The sequence below is a fragment of the Cryptomeria japonica genome, chromosome 11, assembly GCF_030272615.1.
Source record: "Cryptomeria japonica chromosome 11, Sugi_1.0, whole genome shotgun sequence".
NCBI classification, from domain to species: domain Eukaryota; kingdom Viridiplantae; phylum Streptophyta; class Pinopsida; order Cupressales; family Cupressaceae; genus Cryptomeria; species Cryptomeria japonica.
This window is the reverse complement of record NC_081415.1, coordinates 191,908,293-191,923,373: the sequence shown is the minus strand read 5'-3', so window position 1 is coordinate 191,923,373 and position 15,081 is coordinate 191,908,293.

Here is a 15,081-nt window from a genome sequence, read left to right as displayed (position 1 = left end):
TTCTTAGTAGAGGTACCTGGCAATGTGATCTTACCTCGACGGGTTGTAACATGACATTCAGAGGTAGATGCGGACGAAGATCCCACACCTTTTAGGACAATTTTGGGTCTTTGAGAAGGATTCTCAGGATTTTTATTTTTGATAGTAATGGTAGAAATATGATTATCCATTGAGATGTGATTAATAGTGGAATCATAATTGTAAGGTGCTCTGGTGTAATTGGCTTGATCATCTGTGACTTTGCCTTTTCCCTTGTCATGTTTTGGGAATGTTTCCTTAAACACCTCATGCTCTTGGTTAGATGAATGTCCCTCAATCTCTATATCTCCTCTATCAATGAGATCTTGTACAATGTTTTTCAATCGATGGCAATTACCTGTCTTGTGACCCTTGCTCTTATGAAACTCACAAAATTCATCATCATTCCACCAATTCGGTTTGACCTTTGGTTCATATGGAGGAAAATCTGGGACCGTGATCACTTTGTTTGCTACAAGCTTTTTGAATACTGATTCAAGTGGTTCTCCCAATGGAGTGTACTTCCTTCGTGGTTTAGCAGTTGTTTGATTGTTCACTTGATTGTTGGTAGAACTTGATCCAGAAAAGACGAACTTTGGTCTCACTGTGTTGGCATCAACAACACCATCATTAACCGTGTTCTTGTTCTTGTTCCAAAATTTTGGTTTGTCCTTTCCTTTGAAGTCCTCTTTGTTTTCTTTGAATAGTTTGATAACTCCTTGTTCAATTAAGACTTTTTCTGTTGCTAGGCCCTTTTCAATGACATCCTTGAATGTAGACAAACAAGCTTTTCTGAGATCATAGCCGATAGCCTTGTTAACATTTTGTGTGAACATCTCCACCATTTGTTTTTGCGGAATCTCACAAGAGCATCTGCTAGCTAAGTTTCTCCATCTCTGTAAGAATGTTGCGAAAGATTCTCCTTCATTTTGTTTCGTATTGCACAAGGTAGTAACTGAGACATCTGTTTCAATGTTGTAAGAGAAATGCTGAATGAATGCCTCTGCTAAGTCGCCCCATGACTTAATACCGGGAGGTAATTGAGAAAACCATTCCATAGCTTGGTCACCTAAGCTCTGTGGGAACAACCTCATTAAGTATGTTTCTTCTGCCGCTACCTCAATGCAAGCTGTGAAGAATTGTCTTATATGTGCCTTGGGGTCTCCTCTCCCTCTATATTTGTCAAATTTTGGTGTTACAAAGTGCGGAGGAAACGGAGGCATTGGAATGCTCTTATCAAATGGATAAGGGCATATATCTCTCATAGTATATGTGGGTTTTGATGTGCCCATATCTTCCACTTTCTTTTGTAGATCTCTAATTTGTTGCTCCAAATTATTTTTGGGAGGAGATTGATTTCTTGTAGCATACCCCATGTTTGAAACACCCATTTGAGGAGGAGCTTGTTGCATGTATGGATGATACTGATCGTAGACATGTCCATATGGAGGTCTATATTGTTCCGACATGTATGGAGCACTTGGCATAACTTCTTGTTGAGGGACCCCATATCTGTTTGGTGTATATAAACCATATTCAATAGGCCTTTTATTTTCCATTGTGTTGCCCCCAATTTTGGCATGAGGTCTTCTTGTGTCAAAATTTTGAGGAAGTCCTTGAGTATCCATTTGTCTTGGTTGACCCATATCTTGAGCATGTGTTTGAGCATAGGGCCTCCATGAGGGTCTTTGAATGTAATTATCATACATTTGAGCTTGTGTATGTGGGATTGCTGGTTTCTGAAGCAAAACTGATGGTGACTCCGGCATCATATTATTTGGTCCTCCACTATGAGGTTGAGTTTGTTGTGAAGGTCTACTTTCCATAAGTTGAGATAAGTCAAAATCATGTGGTATCTTGGTGCCACTTTGTGCCATCATGTTTAGGAAATACTGACGATCTCTCTTCATTATCTCTTCAACCAATCTATTGAATTGAGGATCCATTATAGATTCTTGTATGTCTGCTGAAAGTATTGAAGAATTGTCCACGGTGTCATTGTGTGTAGCGTTGTGTATAGTGTTTGTGCTTTCCACATTTGGATTGTGTCTATAAACATTCATGTCTGGTAATGTAGTGTGCTCAGGATTGTAGAAGACGTCATTGTCATACTCATAAGAACTCATGTTTGCGGATTCTTGAGCTTCTTTAGTTATTCTCCTAGATTTTTGAAGGCGGGTTTCAACCATGAACTAGGTGTTTAGCAATATGTGAGAGACTAGACGAAAATGACAAGAGTATGGAAGACCAAGAGTTGTATGGAGTGTAAATGAATCTTGAGGTGTACTTGCAATGTCCAAAGTGTAAGACCAAGTATGTAAGTAGTAGAGTAGGTGTGACTTCCAAAGAGAGGATAGTTTCTCTTGATGAGGTAAGCTGACCTTGACTCTAAGTAAGACCAAATGAGACCCAAAGGTAAGAAACCTTGATGAGGGACCACTTAGCAAAAGTGTAGTTGTATGTAGTGTGTTGACAAAGTATGATGAGGACAAGCAAGTGACCTTTTGACTCAAGTTTAGACAAGTATGAATGTAAAATGAGATGTGAAGCAATGATGGACTATGTGAGACCCTAGAACAGGCTGAATGCTAGATGAAATCTGAAGAGACAACCTAGGAAGCTCAAGTATGCCGAAATTGATTTCTTTTGTTTGTTTGACTATTAAAATTTTCAAATCCTGACACAGATGCCTCTGTATACTTCACAGACGCGGTTTTAAGACACAGACGCTACTCTGTTTAACGCAGACGTGATTCTGAGATTTTCCTGTTGCTGTTTGCTGGGACTGTAACAGTTTTTTGCAATTGTGGACACAGACGCGCCTGTATACTTCACAGGCGCGATTCCCAGATACAGACGTGTCTCTGCTCGACACAGACGCTGATAAAAACACAGACGCTATTATGTACTTCACAGACGCGTCTATCCGACACAGACGCGGTTTAAACAGACACAGACGCGTTTCTGTAACCTTAGTGCAATCTTTCCTATCTGTGAATTTGTTTTGCTGTGACCAAATCTGATTTTTCGACTGTTTTTCGTGACAAGAGGACACAGTGTTGATGACTCAATGTTTGCAGACTGTTTAGACTCCAAAAAAGTGTGTTGTTTGATGTAAAAAGTTTTTTTGCATACACTTGAAGACACAAAAGACACAATGTTTTGTTGTTTTGTCTTTGAGTGTTTGAATGTTTATCATAAGTCAAGCACAATTCTTATGGCTGGCCAAGACAATAGTTGTTGATCCCACATGGGGTTTTACCCCCGAGGCTATGCTATTCAGAGTGGATACTTAGATGCTTGACCTCACTGGCTCCACCCTCGGCACTCACTTCTCGGGTCAGCCAAGCATCAGTCCCCATGAAAACTCCCCATGGTGAACTTTGTATCTCTACTAAGAACCGTATGTGTGTGGGCCGCTACCAGAGGTCCGACCTCCTGCCTCAACAACTAGAAGGATTTGGGCATCTAAAACAAAGAGGTGCTAGTAAGGGCATCCGCTCGTGTGGCCATACATGTGGCACTTTCAGCTCTGTAAATACAGAAGGCTCCCAGCCGGTAGGGGTTACGCCCTACAAATGATCAAATAAATTTGATCAAACGGGTTTATGGGGAGACATAGTGTCGGTATGAACTAATCAGCACACGTTATTCATAGTTTTCACCATGAATACATTTGATTATAGTGGCTTGGAAGAAGATGGCTTTTCTTTTGCTACCACTTGGGTCGTTCTCTTCTCACTAGTAGTCCTAATGACCACACGGGAAGACAGGCCCTCTGAAGAGTAAACAAAAAGAGCCTATTGCTCAAGACACAAAAGACAATGATTCAATTTTAATGCACCAATTGAAGTGTTTGCTAAGCTATGAAACAAGGCACACAATAAAAATTACAAAACCCTAGCCAAGGCCCTGCAACAAAATTGTTAGTAGTTTGGGTTGTTTCAAATGATAACCCCTTCCTGTAGGCACACAAGTTAGGTAAATTTTAGAAAACCCAAAAAGACTTTGTGAAAAGGGGCCTTCAACAAAAACGTATTTGCCTCCAAAGCAAACTGCACAAATCAGGTTAGCTAGATCTGCAAAGGTTAGCCGAAAATAAACCAGATCTGAAACCCCAAAATACAAAATCCAAAAACCCGAATTGAAAAACTTGAAAATTTGCAAAACAGAATGCACAGACGCTGTTATACCAGACACAGACGCGTATGTCCTACACAGACGCGGTTTTGTGATGCACAGACGCGATCGAAGAACACAGACGCTTCTTTCTGCTACAGACGCGATAAGATGATGCACAGACGCGATTCGGAATCACAGACGCGACTTTCGGAAACCTGCAAAAATAGAAAATGACAGAAACACAAACGCGATCCAAGATATCGCAGACGCCTCTGAAATACAAAAACGCGATCCGAACACTCGCAGACGCGGAAAAAACCTAAAATACCGTCGAAATCGTCCGATCTGCAACTTCAAAAATGCAAAATCTGCAACAAAATTGTTAAATGCAAAGGGACAAGAGTCCCACCGGCCGTGCCAAAATGTTTATGGTGAAAATGGATAACAATGAACAATAATATTAAAAGACTAAAATGGATTCAACCACAAAACCCTAGCCTAACAATGAACAAAGATCCACAATAACATATGAAGATAACCTAAGACAATGCAAATAACTCAAAATCACAAAGATTATACCATCACATGTCCAATAGGGTTTTGATCTCCATTCTTCCTATCTCCATTGATCTTACTTGATATACTTGCTCTCAGATTTTCATATGCACAAGAGCTCAACAAAGAACGGAATGCGGTTGCAAGTAGAATTGTAGTCTAGTCAATTGATCAAGTAGTTAGGCATGTCTCATTAAAGATTAGGATATGTCATTAGGGTTTGACAATGAAGAAAGTATCTCCTTAAATAGAAGACACAATAAGAAATGGAGGGTTAAGATTGAGAGGTGTAAAAAGAGAGGTCGGCTAGGATTAGAGGGTAGGTATAAGAAATACCAAAATAATGAAAGAGGTAGGTAGTGTAGGAATTAAGAGATGAATGACATGTGTCATGTGTAGAAAAGGATAATGAATTAATTAAATAAATAAAGATTTATTTAATTAATAGAAGAAGTAGGACAATTAAATAAATAAAATATTTATTTAATTTAGGAAAGGGATAATTTAAATAAATAAATGTATTTATTTAAATGAGAAATAAGGCTAGAAGAGGATAAATGAATTAATTAAATAAATAAAAATTTATTTAATTAATAGAAGAATTAGGCTTAGATAATTAAATAAATAAAATATTTATTTAATTAGACATGACAATTTTGAGTGTCTACAAGATGAAATGTAAATGAGTCTGAAGTGTACTTGTAATGTCCAAAGTGTAAGACCAAGTATGTATGTAGTAGAGTAGGTGTGGCTTCCAAAGAGAGGATAGTTTCTCTTGATGAGGTAAGTTGACCTTGAATCTAAGTAAAACCAAATGAGACCCAAAGGTAAGAAACCTTGATGAGGGACCACTTAGCAAAATGTAGTTGTATGTAGTGTGTTGACAAAGTATGGTGAGGACAAGCAAGTGACCTTTGACTCAAGTTTAGACAATTGTGAATGTAATGAGAGATGTAAAGCAATGATGGGCTGGGTGAGACTCAAAGATAGGTTGAATGCTAGATGAAACCTGAAGAAACAACCTAGGAAGCTCAAGTATTCCGAAACTGATTTCTTTTGTTTGCTGGACTGTAAAATTTTTCCAATTTGTGAAGTTGTTGGTTGTGACCAAATCTGAATGTTTGACTATTTTTCGTGACAAGAGGACACAATGTTGTTGAGGACTCAATGTTTGCAAGTGTTTAGACTTCAAAATGACTCCAAGAAAGTGTGTTGTTTGATGTAAAATTGTTTTGCATACACTTGAAGACACAAAAGACACAATGTTTTGCTGTTTGGTCTTGAATGTTTGAATGTTTAAAATAAGTCAAGCACAATTCTTATGGCTGGCCAAGACAATAGTTGTTGATCCCACATGAGGTTTTACCCCCGAGGCTACGCTATTCAGAGCAGATACTTAGATGCTTGACCTCACTAGCTCCACCCTCGGCACTCACTTCTCGGGTCAGCCAAGCATCAGTCCCCACGAAAACTCCCCGTGGTGAACTTTGTATCTCTACTAAGAACCGTATGTGTGTGGGCCGCTACCAGAGGTCCGACCTCCTGCCCCAACAACTAGAAGGATTTGGGCCTCTAAAACAAAATGGTGCTAGTAAGGGCATCCGCTCGTGTGGCCATACATGCGGCACTTTCAGCTCTGTAAATACAGAAGGCTCCCAGCCGGTAGGGGTTGCGCCCTACAAATGATCAAATAAATTTGATCAAACGAGTTTATGGGGAGACATAGTGTCGGTATGAACTAATCAGCACACGTTATTCATAGTTTTCACCATGAATACATTTGATTATAGTGGTTCGGATGAGGTGGGTTTTCCTCGCTACCACTTGGGTTGTTCTCTTCTCACTAGTAGTCCTAATGACCACACGGGAAGACAGGCCCTCTAAAGATTAAACAAAAAGAGCCTATTGCTCAAGACACAAAAGACAATGATTCAATTTTAGTGCACCAATTGAAGTGTTTGCTAGTCTATGAAAACAAGGCACACAATAAAAATCCAAAAACCCTTGCCAAGGATCTGCAACAAAGATTTATTAGTAGTTTGGATTGTTTGAAATAATCACCCCTTCCTGCAAGCACACAAGTTAGGTAAATTTTAGATCCAAAAGACTTTGTGAAATAGGGGCCTTCAATAATGCGTTTTGTTGACCAATTCAAAGATCTAATTCATCATAAAAAAAGACCACTGGAGAGTCTTGATGGTCTTCCAAACTTGTACAAAAAATTTTCATCACATGTCCAATAGGGTTTGGATCTCCATTCTTCCTATCTCCATTGATCTTGCTTGATATATATTTGCTCTCAGATTTTTATATGCACAAGAGCTCAACAAAGAACGGAATGTGGTTGCAAGTAGGATCGTAGTGTAGTCAAGTCCTCCAAATTGTCGATTAGGCTGAGTGATTAGGGTTTGATAATGAAGGAAACATCTCCTTAAATAGAAGACACAATATGAAATGGAGGGATAAGATTGAGAGGTGTAAAAAGGAGGTCGGCTAGGATTAGAGGGTAGGTAGAAGAAATAGTAAAATAATGAAAGGGGTAGGTAGTGTATGAATTAAGAAATGAATGACATGTGTCATGTGTAGAAAAAGATAATGAATTAATTAAATAAATAAAGATTTATTTAATTAATAGAAGAAGTAGGACAATTAAATAAATAAAATATTTATTTAATTTAAGAAAAGGATAATTTAAATAAATAAATGTATTTATTTAAATGAGAAATAAGGCTAGAAGAGGATAAATGAATTAATTAAATAAATAATAATTTATTTAATTAATAGAAGAATTAGGCTTAGATAATTAAATAAATAAAATATTTATGTAATTAGACATGACAATTTTGGGTGTCTACAGTAGTTATTAAATGAAATGTGGAAACAAAGAACTATGGCTTCTATGGGAGTCAAATTTGCACATGCGTGCATGAATGTGTGAATGATAGATTTGTTTCTTCTAGATAAATAAAATATTTCATACACCATAACATATCCTACCTTTAATGGATATCACAATTACCAATGTCAAAAAATGCCTCAAGAACTGTTGCCATTTTCAAGGCATGAAAGTCTCGTACGTCCCACCCATCTCCCCATGGACGCAATAAAAATTCTTTACAGTCAAAATATATTTTCTACCTCCACTTTAAAAATGAAGTAATTCAATTTATTGGTTGCGTCAATATTTTGGACTATTAAATGGCAATCTATTCACCTATGAAAGATGTTTCTATATAGTGTGGTCTGCAAGTTTTATTCTGAATTTTGTTAGATTATTTTGATTCATAAAAGTGGTAATTGTCCAAAAATGGTAGCTGTTGATTTTAGAAATTGAGCATAATTATGTCACTCGCTCCCAAGGTCCAGTCAAGGGTTTCAGCTTCGCATGATAAAGGATTAATGGAGGACAAGCTATGACAACTTCCCAATCAGTGTGGATTCAGCGATGCAGGCATTGAGATGAGCGAAGAGGAAATGGCACAGGTTTGGAAGGTGGTTGGATTGAACAGAGGATCGCAGAATTACACAGTAGAAAACTACAAGAATGAAATTTTTCTTAAAGAGACTACAAGAATGATATTATTCTTAAAAGATGATTAAAAAATGTGAGGAATACAGTCAACGGTGACGGTAAAGCAAGAAGGAAAAACGAGAACGGACAGGAGAGGAACGAAAAAATTATAACGGACAATCTAACGACCACCCACCTTTCAATCGTCTTGCAAGCTTCTTGGATGTTGTCAATCGTTGATTTGTGAAGTGAACCTATTTTTCCCATATAGGTTACGCCGCCATATAGGGTACGCCTTCGACATAAAAATTGTATCTATATGATCAATTAGAAACTTTTAATAATAAATATTTTTATATCTTAAATATTATATAGTATTTTTAAAATATTTGTGTATGTACATAACTTTGATTTTTTGAATTTAGAAAATTTATATTTTTATGATTGAAATTTAGAAACATATAAGTTTTGTTTTGCTTCTAGTTTCAGTATTCCAATCCTTTCTAACCTTTCTAAATTGGATATTAGATTATTTCCTTTCTTTTTAATCTTTATATAACAACATTCTATGTAGGCATCATAAACTTAAGAAATTAAAATATAAATAGAATCTTTTCTAATTTTTTTTGTAGATATATAAATAATAATTCTATTATATTTTTTCTTTCTCCATGCAAGTCATTTCGTGTTCTCAAATTAAACTAAATTCTACTTTTATTTTTATTTTTAAATGAATCACCAATCAATTTTAGAATAAATTAATTTTACAATTGATTTTTGAGATTTATAAGTAATATTTAAAAAAATTAAAATAAATAAATTGATCAAAGCTTACATTCATTCCTTTTTTTGATTTGTAATCTATTTTATTTCAATGATTTGACCATCTTACTTTTTTGGTTGAAATGATGGATCAATAGCCATTGTATTTCACTTATATTTATTTATTCGTGAGTTATATTAGTATTGAACAAAATGAAATGATGGATCAATAGCCATTGTATTTCACTTCTATTTATTTGTTCGTGAGTTATATTAGTATTGAAAAGAATAGAAGTTGCCTTATGTCTGTCAAACATTTGTATTCTCAAAGAATACAGAGAATGCATAAAACATTGTTCTCACATGAATAACATAACCTTATACAAATTATCAAACTTCAAAAGAGGCACAACTAATTTTTATCTCCTCCAACATAATCCTAATTCTTGAGAAAATTGTGAGAATTTGAGCTTAAAGCTTTTAAGCCATGATTAATTTTTATTTGCTTGATATTTTGGAAAGTAGAACTTGGATCATACTAATGTAAATATTTAATCACACATTGAAATTGTTAATACATTAGCATGCACAATTTTTTAAGAAATACTATTGAAATGTACATCGAAAAACACAAGCCATGTATGAAATTTTGATCAAAGCCCATAAACGAACATGAACAGAATGGAAATGCAACATTTTCAAAATGAACAAAGCCCATAAACGCACATGAACAAAATGGAAATGCAATATTTTCAAAATGACTGAGACATATAATGGAGGAAGGGGCTTTGAAAAACAAGAAGACGACAAACATAAACTCATAAACTCATCAAAGATTAGACATAAACTTCATTTATCTCCAAAAAGTTCACAGTAGAACAAAGAAGTTTTTCACTTTTCCTAAATTGGTAAATAAGCTGTAGAAATAAAACTTCAAAACATCTAATTCAACAATTTACTCTCAATTTTCCCAATCTGCAAGCAATCATGGAATATGTAAAGAAAACATAATAGCAAAACACATACATATAGGGACGGATAATGAAGATGAAACAATTGGTCTTTTATCACCGTTTAGTTATATACGAAACGACTGACCTTCCAAATTCCATACTCTTAAAAATTTAATGTCAATGTGATTGTAACTACTCAATCTTTTTTTTCTTTTATCAATGTGTCGAGACTCTATAGGAATGCCTCTCATCATAATCATTAATCGCAGAAGCGAATACTCCATGTTTCCAACACTATATGCTGTCAAAATAAAGGATGAAGATTTATTGTTTGCATATTCCAACAAATATACAAGAATAAAACTCATATGAAGTGAATCAAATCAAAACACAAGCATGATTTTTTTCTGCTTAAAATCTGAAAAAGTCACTTAAGGATTGTAAAAACTACTACAAATAAGTTTTGCCAAAAAAAAAATCCCAACCTGTGCATGGATCAAAAATGCATTTTTGAATAGAATAGGTGCATTACCTACCAAACAAACCCCAACAATAAGCTCTTCGACTGAGACTGTTACAGTTCCAAATGGATCGTATAGATTGAAAAAAATAACGATATAAATGATCTGAGCTCAAATAGAAGGATGCTTTTAACAAAATAATTTTATTTCCTCGCAAATGTCTATCGATCGAAATCAGAAACTTCCATGAAGAACATAGGCAAGCCTATGTAATTTACAGTAACGAATTGCAGTATGGATACAAATATTAGCACAGAGTCATGAAAATTGAAACAATTAGTGTGCCTTTGGTTAGTTACATGCAAGAAGAAATGGATGCTCCTATCTATGCAAGGCTCTTCGAATTTCATACGTTATGATTGTAACTGTGGGGAATGTCAAACATTTCTTTTTTCTTACATGGAATATTTCATTCTGCTACCATTGTAGGTTACGCCTCTCCGCATAATTAGAAGTGAGAGTATACACTGTATAATTTGCGAGTTTTTTTATATCTAATTTGCTAAGGTGTCACTTTGTGTCATGGGTTAGGAGAACCCAAATCCGAAGTCATATTTTATTAAGAATATGGATGTTTGTTGTGAAACAAAGATCAAGGTATATGTTTAGGATTTTTAAATATCTTCAGTTTCTTTTATTTGAAAAAGAAATTTTGAAATATAAATAAATGATAATGAAATTCAATAATTTGTGAAATATTTGATTATAGTTGTCTTAGTTATTTGAATCATATGAGAATAGGTTTTATTTTAATCTTAAATTTTTGAATAAGAATTTAGCTTCTTTAGAATGATTATTGTTTTTTAGGAGTATTATATTTTTTCAAATTGTTGCAAGATAATATTTTTGTGATTGTGGTGGCCTTTGTTTAAAACTGCACGCTTGGAGAAAAGGCCAATAAAACTTTTTATAAGCTAAGTGATAAAGGGGACAAATTCACACATATGTATTTGAGGGTAAAGTTTAGCTCCAAGTAATTTCTTTTGAAAAATGAATTGCAGAGGATAATTGTAAATGAACAATAAAAATAAAATCTCTAGCTCATATCGGATATTGCAATTGGTAATATAATTTACTAGAATTGTCAATTTGCATATCTATGATATTACTTCAATATAGAGCCTTGACCACTTTAATCATAGATTCATCGATGACAATTGAAGAAAAGAAATCGTGACCAACAAATTTTTAATTATGAAAGAGGATATATAACTACTACATTGTTTCAATGTTTGATTTACAATTATTCATAGTACTATTTAATTAATAGAAACTGTTTAAAATATAAAATTTTAATTGATTTTGTTGAACTTAAAAATTATACTATTTAATTTACATGCATAGAGATATTATCTTTAATTTTAGATTTAATATATATATATATATATATAAAATTCAAATTTAATTATTATTTTATATGATTATCTTTTATAAATTTCTTTAAATAAAAATGTTTTTTCTTTAAAACAATTTTTTTTTCATTGAGTACACATTAGTTAGCTATTCATTATAACTATTCAATTAATAGAAATTGCCTTAAAAAAAGTAATTTTGTTGAGCTTCAGAATTATACTATCTAATTTAATTGGGAAATGCATAGAGATATTATCTTTAATATTAGATATTTGAAAAAAAAAATCTCTAATTTAACTTTAAATTTTATGTTTGATGACTATTTTTAATAACTTCTATAAAGGAAATCACTTTTTCTTTAAAATAAAATAAAAAATCATTGACTGCACATTAGGTAGTTATTCATATACTATTCAAATAATATAAATCGCTTGAAAAATAGATTATTAACTTTTTTTTTCAACTTAAAAAATAATACTAACTTGATTGGAACATGCATAAATATATTATATTTAGTTTTAGACATTCTAAAAAACATATTTTTAAAATTTAATTTTAAATGTTATGTTTGATGGCTACCTTTTAATAACTTTATAAAGAAAATACGGGGCAGCTAAGGGTAGCCTTGGGCTTGCTGGTTGTGGGGGAGTTGCTAGGAATCACAATGGTAAGCTTGTCTTGGTAGTGGCACTCCCTTTGGATACCCAAACAAACCACTATGTTGAGACTCACGTGGCTTACGTTGGGTTATGATGGTTAGACAAGGGTTTAACCGTGTTTGGTTGGAAAGTGATTCGATGAATATAATCAACTGCATTAACAAACACTAGGAGCCAAGCTAGACAATCAGGCATCTAATTAAGGATTGCCATATCATGATTGCCAACCTGGAGGACTTTAAAGCTTCGCACACGTTTCAGGAAGGGAATGCCCCCACCAATTATATGGCAAATCTTGGGGTGGATTACGTGGAGGCTAAATGGTGGACGAAAATGGAAAGTTTCCCAAGAAACCTGTGCGAGTTGTCTAGAAGGGATGCTGAATTAATCGACCACTCGTTACCAATTCATAATGATTGAAAGCTATTGGGATAATTTATTTTGGTGGATTTTTTCACGACTGCCAATTTCTGCTATTCTAGAGGCTTTGCTCGTTTCTGGTTAGGTGTGTTACTATCTGGGTTGGGTGTGCTTTCTGATTATATCAAAATTGTGCATTTCATGGGCGGTGACAAGAACATGATGGAACCCACCTCTTTTGAAAACTGGAAAAGTAACTTTGTGGTTTGGAATGAGATTTTGGATGGAGGACTGGTGTTGTATATTGAAGGTTGAAAGGGTATTTGTCGAGCGCCACTGAAGAATTTGTGAACGGATGGGATAATGGCATCCTTAAGGTCTATGGCGCATAATTTAGGATTGATGAAGACTTTATTGCTGAAATTACTGGCCTGCAGATAAAGGGAAGGAAGTTCTATAGAGGAAATCTACAAATGAAGCTATATCCACCTTCTTCGACAAGTTGAAAGAGCAGAATAGGTTTCAGAAGATGGCTGATGGTGGCTACAACTGGAAGGATCTTTTGATGCCTTGGGCTGATGTGGTGGAAGTGATCATGCAATACATAACTCTTGATGGTTGGTATGCGAGCAATTTTTCCTATCACTATGTCATTTTGAATCACTTCATACATGATAGGAAAAGCTTGATCCCATTTTATCTTGTCTTCCTTAAAGCATAGTCTGGAGAAAATATGCTGAGAATGTGGAAAACTTGGTCCTCCATGAGGTCCTTATTTATCTCATTATGAATTATGCTAAGGCCCATGAAGTCAAGCCATCCCCTGTTTTGAATACCCATGTTTCTTCTTCCAAACCGAAGGTTCAAGTGGTTTATGATACGAATTCAGAAGGGGGAGATAGTGGGCTTGTCAAGGATTGGCAAGATCAAGCCTTGTTTGATGATCTCGAGTATTGTCTGCCTACTAGTGAGGGTCCCATTCTTACCCCTGGGACAGGTAGTAGCAGACGCAATAGGCACCCTAGGTGGGCCACTAGTAAATACAAAAAATTGGGAACTAAGCCTGCTAACTTTGTCTCTCCCAGACATAAGAAGCCCAAATTTGGAAAGAGGGGGAAAACATTGATAATGAAAAGGAGATTAAAATTAAAATCCCCATTAACATTGATCCTGGGAAACAGGGGAGGGATGTCATAGACCCTGACCTGGATGATTGTATTTCCCTTACGGTCAACAATCAAATGGAGTGCCTTCGGAAAATGGGTATGGAGATTGAAGTCCTTAAGGAGGGTATAAAGGGTATTGTTGATACTTTTACGGATAGTCCGAGACCAAGTAAATCAGAAAAAATCCTCCAACTGACCCAAAAAGTGAGCGAGGATGTGGACAAGCTTAAATCGAATCATGAAAGTGTAGGATATGGAATTTGGAGGTGAGTGTTGTAGAAATCAAAGGAATTCTACAAAATCTGGTTGAGATCAGCAAGGCCGCCATGAATAATAATTTGAAAGGTTTGTTGAGGGTCCACAACACAATTGTGGACTACAGGGTTGATCCCATTGATAGTGTGACACCTTCAGACTCTAAGCAGAAGAAGAAAGTGAAGGGTGAAGGTAGTCAGACGCCTCGATCCCAAACTATGACTGGTCCGTCTACCTGATGAGGAGCAAGAACCAGTTGGAGGATATCAGTAAGAAAGTGATTCAGAAGAATGCAGATTTGGTGCATTATTATCAGTAGGTCTCTATGTGTGTTGGTATTAATCATTGTTGTTTTGTAGATTGTTCTGTGGGCTTGGCCCAATTTCATTTTGCTTTTGCTGTTGGTTTTGTAAAACTTTTGGGTTTCGGGTACCTGTAAAACCCGTTTACCTTAATCAATAAATTTATAGAGAAAATTTAATTAATGTCTTACATCATTAAGTTAGGGTTAGGGTTAGTGTTAATGTTATAGAATAAAGTTTGGGATCAAGTTTACAATTAGCAAAGGTTAAAATAGGGTTTAGGTTTAGGGTTAATTCAAATTAAAATAAGAATAAAGGTTGTCATTACAATTAGGGTTAGTGTTATGGTTAAGATTAAGTTAGGGCAAGGGTTAAATAAGATTAGGTATCGATTAGGATTATAGAAGAAATCTTTGAGTTAAGGTTAGGACCAGGGTTTAAATTATGATTACGGTTAGGGTTATATTATGAATAAAGTTTCAACAGCATTAGGGTTAATATTAGACTAGGGTTGAGGTTAAGGTTAGGATTCAATTAGGAATAG